Below are 12,918 nucleotides of genomic sequence, written 5' to 3' on the forward strand. Positions count from 1 at the left end.
TTAAAAAACTCTTTATATGTTGCAATAGCATGGATGGACCTGGAGAGCATTATGCTAAGTGAAATAAGCCAGTTGGAGAAAGATAAATATCACATGATCTCACTCATTTGTGGAATATAATGAACAACATAAACTAATGAATAAAAATAGAGCCAGAGACATAGAAGCATTGAACAGACTGTCCAACCTCAGAGGGAATAAGGCAATGGGGTGGGGAGGGTAAGAGATCAACCAAATGACTTGTATGCATGCATATAAGTATAACCCATGGACACAAACAATAGGTGGGTAAGGGCATGTGTTGGGAAGTGGGAACAGCTGGGGTCAATGGGGGAAAAAGGAGACATATGTAATACTTTAAACAATAAATAATTTAAATTAAAAAACTTTTTTAAAAAAGGAAAATCACAAACAGCAAAACAATTTAATATAGAACGTGTAAATAAAATACAGATATAATGGGAAGGAAAGAACAGGTTGAAGATTCAGTCTAAATATATCTTGAGGAATAATTTACTGCAGATTCCAGAAGGAAATTTCTGGTGTCCTCAGTAGAGTAAAAGAGGTGTGATCTTTATGAGACAGGACAGAAACGACTTGGAGATAAGAGAATGAGATAACAAAGTTTTCAGATGCACATTGAGCCAATAAAGACCAAAACCGATAACAGAGAACATGTAAGCAAGCTGGAGAAATTCTCCCAGAAAGCAGAGGAAAGGGGGAAAAATCATGTGAGAGAATATAATAGATATAGAGAACAGAACATTGAGTGAGATATGACTTAATAAATAATTGTTTCTGAAGAATGTTGGGGTCCAGCCCCAGCCCCAGCAGGTCCAGGAGTTCCCAAAGGTATGGACTGAGTCAGGGAAGAAGGAATGACACGGAGACAGCGTTCAGTTGATCAGCATAGCGAGGTTCTCTCTTTATTCTCCTGTTACATCTATATTTATACCATTTGATTTTAATCCTATCCATTCTATCCCAAAGGTTAGGGCGTTTGTTATCTCCAGTCCAAGGTCACTCACTACTCTATTGTTCTGTTAAGATACAAGGAAGTAACTGAAGGAGATTATCCTAAGTAAAAAGAAGAGAACAGAACAAACGGGACAGAATACTTCACTGTGAATATAAGAATATTTCAGACTGCCAGAGAGAGCGTTCTACATTGATGAAAATGATTGCTCCTTCCATACCAAATCAATGAAAAGAGACTCTCATTTAGGCAAAATGTGTAAAGCATCCAGTTTGAGGAGGCATGCTTAAAAATTAGACTGGCTTCATTCATTTCCTCGGTAAAACTAAATGCTAAGAAGAGACAGAAACATGAGCATTTGCCAATGATATTATCATCTACTTTATGCTCTGCCACTGTCATCTCCTCTTCAATGTAACAGAAGCAGCAGAAAAATATTTCCAGAATTAATAATCAAGTTCAGTTTTATGACCAGTTTAAAACTAATATGCCACAGTAACAATTTTTTATTTCCCCCAAATAAGCAGTTTACTGGGGTGCTTGCCAATCCTGCAGGGCACGTTTAGGACACATTTGATAGCCCCATGGGGCTAGGGCACAAGACCTGGGTCCAGGGCCCACCAAGAGGGGAGTCTGATGAACCCTCCTCTCGTTAGATTGAGACCTCAAAGGGCTGTCTGCACCCCAGGAGTAAGGTTGAACCAGAATAAATAGGCCTTCAGAGGGATTGCAACTCAGCTTTAATTAAGTCTCTGGAATTGGGTTAAGGCGATCCCAGGTTGCTAGTGCTCCCAGACACATGAAAGAAGTAACAGATTCACTCTGGAAAAAGTTGTAATTAAAGGTTTAATTCACTAGGAAGATATAACAATGCTAAATATGTATGCATCTCATAATACTATAAAATACTTTGAGCTGAATAATAATAAAAGTACTATTATCCAAGTTATGCTTTGAGGGAAATCTATCTATCTATCTATCTATCTATCCACACAAATATATAAATATATAGAGAAATATATAATATATAGATATATTTTTAGTACTATATATTTACTAACGGCCTGGTGCATGAAATTCATGCACTTGGGGAGGTCCCTCAGCCTGGCCTGTGCTCTCTCGCAGTCTGGGAGCCCTCATGGGATGTCTGACTGCTGTGGAGGTGGGAGAGGCTCTTGCCACTGCTGCTGCACTCACCACTGCTGCTGCACTCACCACTGTGAGCCTGACTTCTGGCTGAGTGGCGCTCCCCCTGTGGGAGCACACTGACCACCAGGGGGTAGTTCCTGCTTTGAGCATCTGCCCCCTGGTGATCAGTGCGCGTCATAGCTACCAGTGGTTCCACTGTTCAGTTGGTTTGCATTTTAGCCTTTTATTAAATAGGATGTAAATTTGTATTTAAACAGATATGTTAGAAATATATACATATTGATATCTAAATTATTAGCTTAATATAGAAAATAATATTTAAATATATGTGTATATATGAACAAGAATAATATGGGAGAAATTACTCTAGCTAGCTGTGTCAAGATTTATTACAAAATTATAGCAATTAAGACTGTGGTATTGATTCAAGGATGGACAAATTTCTCAATGAATTAGAATTGCAAAACAATTATATGAACCCTTGATTATGTCAAAGGTGACACTGTAGAGCAGTGGGAAAAGAAAAGTCTCTTCAGTGAATGTGCTGGGATATCTGGAAACCCATTGAAAAGATGAAAATTAATTTCTGGCTCACACATATGCAAAAATAAAATTCAGATAAACTATTCTTTTAAAGGAAAGGCAAAACTTAAAGCTCCTAGAAGACATTATAAAAGAATATCTTCATGATGTCAAGATAAGGAAAGACTTCTTAAACAGGACACAAAGAAGCACGAATCATAAAGAAGAAGATTGATATTTATGAATACATTAAAATAAAATTTTCTGCTCATCAAAAATAACATTAAGAAAGTAAAAAAGAAAGCCATAGAGGGATATTACATGCAGCACATATGACTGACAAAGGGCTTATATTCCTTGTAATATGTACAGAATATTAAAAGAGTATATAAGGATCCAAGGTTCAAAGGTCCTTAGGGTATGCGTATCTTCACCTCTGGTGGATAATGACAACAGTTTTCCAAAATGGCTACCAAATTATACTGTAAAGTGCAGTAGCTGGAGCAAAAGTTACTATGAACAGGGACACATTGCAAAGGCCAAGCTGAGTTAGAAATCCCAAGATCAGGGGGTGCAACTAGAGAAGAACGGGACAACATTGAAGAGGAGAAGACAGTTGCAGAGCATAAGATAGGAAGGAGGAAACATAATACAATGGATTAGAAATAAAGACAGAAAAGGATTAAAGAGAAAATAGTAAATGTAGAAAGCAGTCAGAAGAGATCCAGCATAGGCATAAGTGGGTTTGGGGGAAGAGAAAATCAAAACAACTTAAAAGAAAAAAATATTGAAACATAATAGAAGAAAAATAGGTGATTTAGTATAAAGTTAAATGTACACTTACCATGTGATCCAGCAATTCTATCTACTTCTAGGTATTTACCAAGATAAATTAGTACATATGTCCACATAAACACATATAAAAATGCTCATAACAAATATAGAAATTTGACAAAATATCACTGAGAAGAATAGATTTAAAGATGGTCAATAAGATTTCTAAGTGATAATGGAAAAACTTTTACTATCAGCTTTTTAACATTTTAAAACTACAGGTTTTTTAAACAGTATGATACTGTTATAGAAATAGGCAAGATTGATAGAAATAGCCTGTATTATGTCTGTGTGTCTGTGTTTTTATACCTAATAAGTGTGACACTTAATCAGTGGGAAAAAGCACTGACTATTTAATACAACACATAGAACTAAAGTAAGTATTACTGCCATATACCCGGAGTTGATAAATTTTTTTTCTGTAAAGGCCCAGATAATAAATATTTTAGGCTTTGTGATCCATACCATTTCTGTTACAACTACTTAACTGCCTTTGTAGTGTGACAGCAAACATGGAAATACATAAACAAATGCGTGTGGCTGGGTCCCCATAAAACTTTATAAAAAATAGGTAGCTGGCTGGGTTAAGCCTGGCAGCTGTGGTTTATTGACCTGTGCCATATATGACTATAAATAAAGCCATCACATACACTATAAGAAAATTTAGCTTGATGATTTAATTATCTTAGGATGAAGGAGGCTATCATAATGCAAAGACAAAAATAAGAAACAAAACAAAACAAAAACCCAAAGAAAAAGATTGGTAATTAAATCATTTAAGAGTTAAAAACTTTCTCATATTAAAAAACATATTAACAAACAAATAGCAACCTTTTGGTGTACAGAACGACACTCCAACCAACTGAGCCACCTGGCCAGGGCTATAAGTATCACCCGAGGATATTTTTCCATTAATATTTAGAGAAAGTGGAAGAGAGAGGGAGAGACAGAGAGAAACATCAATGTGAGAGAAACACAGTGATTGGTTGCTTCCCACACATGCCCCGATCAGGGCCAGGTAGCAACTGAGGTACGTGCCCTTGACTGAAGTTGAACCCGGGATCCTTTGGTCCACAGGCCAATGCTCTATCCACTGAGCCAAACTAGCTAGGCTATCAGAGATATTTTTAACTAAGATTCTAATTCATAGCAAATGGAAAGTTTCTGAATAAATTCATCTTGCACCTGGCTGCCTGAAGAACTCTTCTGAGCTGTTTCTCCATTAAAGAATCACAAACAAGTGCCTTGTTATGATGTGCAGCTCTCAGGGACCCACCATAATCTCCATATCTGAAATGTAAGAGTAAGAAAATATGTACACCCCTTTGAGTGTACATGTAAATAGTTGGAAATTGGATTGTTCTCAGTTGCGATCTGTCAGCTTTATATTAGTGACACACTCAAATGTCTAGAAAGAGCCAATGAACCTCTCTGCCAAAAGAACCTCTCTGTCTTTTCACACACATGGGAGAAGGAAAAGGAAGAGCAGGAGGAAAAGGAGGAAGAGGAAGAAAAGAAAGAGCTTTATATGGGTCAAAGTCAAGGAAACAATTGGGCTACAGTGATAGAATCAGGAAAGGATTAAAACTTTCCTGCATTCATTCCTTTTTTCTGTTGATATTTCTTTAGATTCTTTCTTTTGAGACCTCCTGGCACTTGGCCCACTTCTTCTAGAGCAGTTGGTTTAATGAAAGACTCTGCCTGGCGTGGGCCTAAGCTGGCACTGTTCTAGAAGTTATAGAAAAAGATTACTATGTGGGCCAAGATTGGGTTTGGGCCTTGAGTTAGTCTGAATTTGGGCTAAGGGATCCAAAAGATTCCTAATGGCTATGCATGACCTGGCTGAGCTCACAAAGTTTAGGAACTCCCTGTGGGGATTCCCAAAGTTCTCTGGTAATAAATACTATATGTTTGCTTATTTTATGACCATAATGGTTTTCTGAGAGTTGTCTTTGCTATTGTTGTCAAAACAGTTGAAAAGGATTATTTGGGAGAAAAGATCAAGAAAATGAATTCTCTTGAAGAAACACGATAGAAGAAATCCTTGGTGACAGCATATTAAACAGTTAAATTGACTTTAAAAACACACAAATGATCCAGATAATAGAAAAATACCCAAACATATAAAAGGGCATCTCATGCCCTCATGTCTGATTTTCTTTGGGAAGCTGATGGTCCTGGCATATGTGATGGAAAACAACCCTGAAGGCACAGAGAAGTGGATGACTGCAGACTACAAAGAGATCAGTTGGAGAGAGAAAAATTGATTTGCTCTGGAGAAGTGAGTGGGTGTGGAAGAGAAAGGGGCAGCTAAGCAGTTCCTGTAATTATTATTTTACTCCTGCAACAACAGTTTTTCTTTCTACACAGCAACTCTGCCAATGTTGTACCAGCACGCCATAGTGTCTCTCTCATCTTAAAAAAAAAAGAGCAAAATCTGTTTTCAGTCACTATCACATTAGTATGCTCTGCTTCGTTGAAGCACTTCTTACCTGAAATGTTCTTATGTATGTATTTATTTAGTGTTTGTCTCCTTACTCTAGGACAGTGGTTCTCAACCTTCTGGCCCTTTAAATACAGTTCCTCATGTTGTGACCCAACCATACAATTATTTTCATTGCTACTTTATAACTGGAATGTTGCTACTGTTATGAATCATAATGTAAATATCTGATATGCAGGATGGTCTTAGACGACCCCTGTGAGAGGGTCATTGGACTGCCAAAGGGGTCGCGACCCACAGGTTGAGAACCGCTGCTCTAGGACATAAGCTTCATGAGGGCAGAGAGCTTGTCTTTCTTGTTCACTGCTAATTTGTCAGGGTCTTAGAATAGCATTTGGCGTATAGCTGAGCTCAATAAATATCTCTTGATTGAATGCAATAAATTGAGTGGCATGAAGATAAAAGATATAATTACCCAGGTAAAATAATTTTTTATTTAAATTTTTTATTGTTGACACTATTACAAATGCCCCCCATTTTCATCCAGCCCCTGCCCCTCTTCCTTGGCTCTCACCACACTGTTGTCTGTGTCCATGGGTTATGCATATATGTTCTTTAGCTAATCCTTTCACCTTCCTTTATCCATTTCCCCCTAAAAATAATTTTTAAAGTTAATCATAGGTTCCCATGACAGAGACAGTGGGTTGAACTGTGACCCTCAGACAGTGGTCGGTAAACTGCGGCTCTCGAGCCACATGCGGCTCTTTGGGCCCTTCAGTATGGCTCTTCCACAAAATACCGACTTCTGCGCATGGGCCACGAAGTTTCAATCGCACTATACGTGCACGCCCGCACATGGTATTTTGTGGAAGAGCCACAATGAAGGGGCCAAAGAGCCACATGTGACTTGCGAGCCACGGTTTGCCGACCATGGCCCTAGGACAAATAGGAAAAGCAATTCTATAATCTAGTTGGTTATAGACTAAGGATGGCAAACACATGGCAGACATGTTGCCGCTTCCCTATTCTGCTTGCAAAGCAGACATCACTCATTCATCAGAGCTTTTTCCTGCAAAGAGTGTTTATTGCCATTTCTGGTATGAAATCCCTGCTGTAAATAGAAAGATGAGATTTTGCATAGAATGACAGGGAGAAGACCTTATCAATATAAAAGGCCAAGGTCCTTTCATAAGTAATGCTTCCTGACCATCCACTCAGGAGTGTGAATAAGGAAAAGAAAGAATAGTTGCAGAACTTTATTTTTTTCCCTTTCTTAACAAACCAAATGACACCGCAGTTAAGAGTGCCCCACAGGCACTGATCAAAGAGATCAATTTGAGAGCTCGGCATTTAGCCAAGGACAGATGCCAAAACCCAACCAAGAAAACCTGCCTAGTGACATCCAAAAGCACTGGGTAGAGTAGACATATGCCCCACTGGCCATGACTGGCAGCTGTAACTCACCTTCTCAGAGAGCTGCTAACTCTATAGAACAGTGAGAATGAAAGGAAGCATGGGTGAGATTAAGAATGGGGCAACTCTTACCCAGTTTCTGGATATTTTTATTTGGGGAAGGAGGCAAAGGGAGTGGGGACAGCAGCTAGGATGTTGCGTTTCATTAATGCGTGAGTGGAACCAACACTTGAATTGAGAGCTGGGGCTTCCTACAACAAGCAGGAAGAGTCAACAAATATTTACAAATTCTACAATGGTCTGCATGAAATGAAGGCCAAGAAGCCGTCCTTCCCACGGTTCTGTCTCCTTCCCCAAGCACACACCCAAAGCACTGCTCTGTGTTATGCATCTGGCACATGCCTCAGGAAAGAGAGAACATTGTTCATGACCGGTGGGGGGAACTCTTTGGCCAACTTCTGCCCAATGTAAGTGATAGGAAGGAACTTTGCAGAAATCTTGTCAAAATGGTACACATGTCAAGCAAGCAAACAAACAAGCAAGGCGATACAGAGTAGAAGCAAACTCTCCATTTGCTTAGACTCCCTGCTCTTATCCCTGCTCCTGACTTCACAATATAGTGATGGGGCCCTGAGATGACCTGCCAAGAGAGGCTAGGTAAAGGGTGTGGTTAGACCTTGCTTAGTCACTACCCTCTCCCTCCAGTGAGCGTTTCTGTGGGTGAATCATCTGAGGCAGGATCACATGAGAACAAGAAATAGGTCTGTATGTATCTCCTGCACAAAGTAGATGCAGGGTAGAAATAGAGTGAGGCATCATGAGGGACTGTTTGCTCAGGGGAATCTTTGTGGAAAACGAATCACTCCTTGGATGTGCAATAGAATAGGAATAACACCTTCCAGGTGTGTCTGCTTGCCTGGATCACTTCCTCACTTGTCCACCCTCACCTGCTGGGACTTCTCCCCTTCTAATTCCTCTGTACCCTTCAATCCTTATTCCTTAAGAAGCTATTCCCTGTCCCCAATACCCCCTTCATCCATCCATTACGTCATCTATTCCACACCCAAACTTCTGGGCCACAATGTCTGTACTACCACCTCTTCTTAACACCCAGATTTCCAGATACCATATAAGGCAATTCATAGACCCCATTGCCTTTAGTACTCCTAATAATCCAACCATACCTCAGTGAGCTAGCTATTATTTACTTCGTGGCAGGAACTCAGAGACATTAACTAACCTTCTCACAATCCAAACCAGTAAGTGATAAGAGCTGGGATTCAAACCTAGGAGTGTCTGTTCTTAACCTCTATCCTAGTGTTTTCCAAAGTGTGCAAGTTAGATGGAAAGTATTCCATGAGATTAAATAAGAACACTGTAAAGGAATTTGAAAGTGTATGCTTCTAAAAGAAACATTACATTCAGTCTTGTTATGAAGAAAATCTCCCAAAAAATGGTGTTATATCTTACACTACCAATACTTAACATGAGGAGTACTGTTGGCCTATGGTCAAAGTCTGTATAATGTAGACTGTTTAGCATCCCAGTTTCCTGCCAGCTAAATGCCAATAGGATCCTTAGTCAATGTACAACATAGAGTGCCCCCTATGTCCAAATGTCCCCTGGTAGTATGGATGTTACTGCCTCCAGTTGAGAACAATAAATCCTAGACTATAATTACCATGAAGGCCGGGGTCACTGTCTCCTTTACTCATCACTGTATTCCCTGCCTCTGGCTCATAGTAGGCCTTTAGTAGATAGCAGGAAGCCACTTAAAGCATGAATGCGTGATGATAAACAGATGGCAGCATTTAACCATCATGTTGGATATTATCTAATCTGATCTCACTGGGCATCTGGTCTATATAATCACAATATGTCTGTAATATTATTCAATGCTTATTATGTACTAGATACCTGTATATAATAAAATATTGGTCCTTTATTGCAGCAATTAAATCATCCAAGTACTTTAATCTAAGCATAAAGTTTTCTATCTCGTGAGCTCTTGTTGTTGCCCCTTTACAATAGTGTTTCATTTCTAAATGTTGGGGTCAGGCCATATCACATAATATTGACGGTTACCATCCAACAACAACAAAAAAATCCAGCCTGTCTCACTCTCTATTGCTTTGATCCCCTTTTATGGACAGTTCTGAGACTCCCAATGTCTTCTTGCTCTTCTCTTTATTACCAGTGGTGGTGCTTCCCCTAATTGTCTCCTCAGACTGCCCTCCTCATGTTTGACCTCTTTTTTTTTTGGAAACTTCTTATCAAAATCAAAGATACAATCTGAACAGGAAAATACGTATGGACCAGTGGTGGCCACTCCTGTGCTCACATGTCTCCAGTGCTTTATATTTTTATTAATTTCAGAGAGGAAGGGAAAGGGAGAGAGAGAGAGAAAAAAAATCAATGATGAGAGAGAATCATTGATCGGCTGCCTCCTGCATGCCCCCTGCTGGGGATCGAGCCCAGAAACCCAGGTATGTGCCCTGACCAGGAATCAAACCATGATCTCCTGGTTCTTAGGTCAACACTCAACCACCGAGCCGCACTGGCTGGGTCAGTGCACTATTTTTAATTCTTAGTGAAGACACCAGTGTCCATTTTCAGTTAGCTTCTAGCTGGAATTTTCTCTGCTCATTTCTTTGTCTGCTTCCCAAGAATTGTTTCTTTTTGATCTTTTCATTTTCTTACCCTCTCACTGGATTCAGTGTCACTGGTAGGCACAGGAATAGGCATTATGGAAGAATAAGCAGGGAGGGGTGCAGTACTGGCCCCCCTAGTGGGGAGGAACAGGTTTTGGGAGAGCTGAGAAGACACCTATACCTGTCCTCACTTGTCCAGGGCATTGGTTTCTAGGCAAACTAGAGTTGTAGCCATACTGGGGCAAAGTCCAGGCTAGCTAAGGGCCAAAAGGGAGTCTGATGGAAGATGAGGCACAGTGATAAAGGAGCTGGGATGCATAAAGCAGGCCATCGAGGCTGCCAGTTCAGGGGACTATGGGCATGACCCTCTCATCCTGAAGAAATTAGGTTGGCAGGTGTCCAGTGTGGTACCTGTGCCTTCTATCTGCCTTTCCATGCTGTGTTCTGCACTTTAGAATCATCCCACTTCTTGTTTCTTTTCTTTCTTTTTTAAAATCCTCACCTGAGGATATTTTTTCCATTGATTTTTAGAGAGAATGGAAGGGAGAGAAATACCGATGTGAGAGATACACATGGATTGGTTGCCTCCCGCATGCCCCCGACCAGGGCCGGCATCCTGCAACTGAGGTATGTGTCCTTGACTGGAATCAAACCTGGGACCCTTTAGTCCACAGGCCAATGCTCTATCCACTGAGCCAAACCGGCTAGGTCTCACCCCACTTCTAACACTCATCTTTTCCATCTTAAACCAGCATTCCCTTCCTCACAACGTTTGATCATTCCCCTTGGAGCCCTCCTCCATTTCTTTGCACTCCTGCCCCTCTTACTAAAACTCCATTGGCTTCCCCGTTCATCCCTCCCAGCAGGTTCACTGCTGCTGGAAGGAGGGGCCTGGGATTTACTCGTCTCAGTGTTTTCAATGCTGGCCTCTGCTGCTGGCTCCTAGCAGGGCTGGATAAACCATTGTTAAATAAATAGATGTGTTTATATAAAAGAGGGAAAAGGAGCCATCACATGAGCTACTCTTGAGCTTGGAATGCTTTTGATATCCTGGTTGTGGGACCAGGTACCGGTTCACTGCCTCTTGCCACATTTTGATACTGGCTCATTGATTATGTCATTCTGTTACCTACGGCGGGAACAGGTTGTGTCTTAAGTGTCTGGTCTGGAACTTGAAACACTTTTCGCTCATAAAAACAATGCTGCAAGTCAGTGGTTTTCAAATTAAAAATAAAGCATACAAACAAGTCATGAAACTCCAAAAGCAATTGCTCCTTGAAGCTCACATCCTTCTCAGCCTTCTACACCCCCTAAGCTCACCCTATCATCAGCAGGTCCCTGGGGGGAGGCGGGGGTGAGTGGGGGGAGACCTGGAAACTCAGATTTGAAGCCACGGCCATATATGAGTGTTGGGCCCTAGCACAACCTAGGAAATGCAGCGAGCACCTGCAATAAAGGCCTAAAGCCACTGCAAGCTGCCTAAACCTTGTTGGGAATGTAGCCAGGGGCAGCAAAAGGCATCTACAGGACGGGCAATAATAGAATGAATTTCTATTTGGTGCCCATTTTAGGTATATTCTTTTAATTCTTGCAACAGCTATGAAATGGGAAAATGACAAAACTCTATCTTGGAGGGTATTGGGAATAGAGATAATGTGTAAAAAATGCCTGTGGCAATGTGGCCTATAATCAATATTTGTTGATTGTGCGGTCTTGTCCTCAGTCTGCCAAGAAGTTCCACAAGCCTGGAGGGTGTGTGCTCATGGGGTCCCGGCCTCCAGCCTCAGGATAGGTTGTGAGTGCCTGCAGGTTCACATTTATCAGGAAGATTCTTCAGCTGCGGTTAACCATGCTAACATGGAAGTTGAAACTGTTGGGTCCAAATCCGGGCTTTTCCAATTACTAGTGTGTGTATCAGTCTCCTCATCTGTTGAAAGCACATGATGATAGTGAATATGATGATCAGGATACCTGTCTCCTCAGGTTGATGGAAGCTTAAATGAACCGACGCACAAAAGAATAAGTACGTTGGAACCTCTCTCAAATGTTAGCTGTACTGTCTTGCTTCCCCCGCTTTGCTCTTTCTGCACCTAGTGATAGAAGCATCAGGCACCCCAACAAGAGTGCCCCTCACCCTTTTCTTTCTTTTTCTTAGCTTTTAGATTCTTTTGCATCCCAGACCTGCTGAGTCAGAAAGTCTGGGGTGGGGACGTCTTCCAGAAGCGTCAGAGGCATACTCCAATTTGAGAACCACTGTTAGAGATCAAATTTCTGGAATCTTTGGCATTCAGCCTGAGATTTTAAAGAAACTCATGCTCTCTAAGCTCTCAGAAGTCCTGAGCTGTGTATGTAAAATAGATGCCGCCACAAACCATGACCCCTGGAAAAAGTTTCTACTTGCCGCACTAAGATACCACGCTAGAGACAGCATTGTTTTAAATGTCTCTGGACCACTTTTACAAAGAACTTTGGGTCATATATTTAATTTCCTTCTAAATTCTTAAAATGTTTTTATTGATTCTAGAGAGAGAGGAAGGGATAGGGATCGAAAGGTAGAAGCATCCATGAGAGGAACCTTGATTGGCTGCCTCCTGCATGCCCCCTACTGGGGATCCTGCACCTCCAGCATGTCCCCTGACCCAGAATTGAACTGGGGACCTCTTGGTTCATGGGTCGATGCTCAACCACTGAGCAACACGGGCCGGGCTCCTTTCTAAATTCTAAAGTGGAAAGTGCTCTCATACAGTTGGCACCTGTCATATGTAGTTTGTGTTAGATAGACCTATTCTATGTTACTATAGAGTACTCATTCATTCAAGTTATCACAACTCAGCTCTTTGAAGTATAGATTTATTACCTGCCAGTTTATAGCAGTCATTTATGCATTAGAAAAGAATAGATCTGCCCTAGCTGGTTTGGCTCAGTGGATA

General features: G+C 40.9%; 1 pseudogene; it reads left to right on the forward strand.

Annotated features, from left to right (window-relative positions):
- The first annotated feature begins 7,437 nt into the window (after positions 1-7,437).
- Positions 7,438-12,918, forward strand: part of LOC102767423 — a 7,494-nt pseudogene continuing 2,013 nt past the window's right edge.

Source organism: Myotis davidii, unplaced genomic scaffold (assembly GCF_000327345.1).
Source record: "Myotis davidii unplaced genomic scaffold, ASM32734v1 scaffold210, whole genome shotgun sequence".
NCBI classification, from domain to species: Eukaryota; Metazoa; Chordata; class Mammalia; order Chiroptera; family Vespertilionidae; genus Myotis; species Myotis davidii.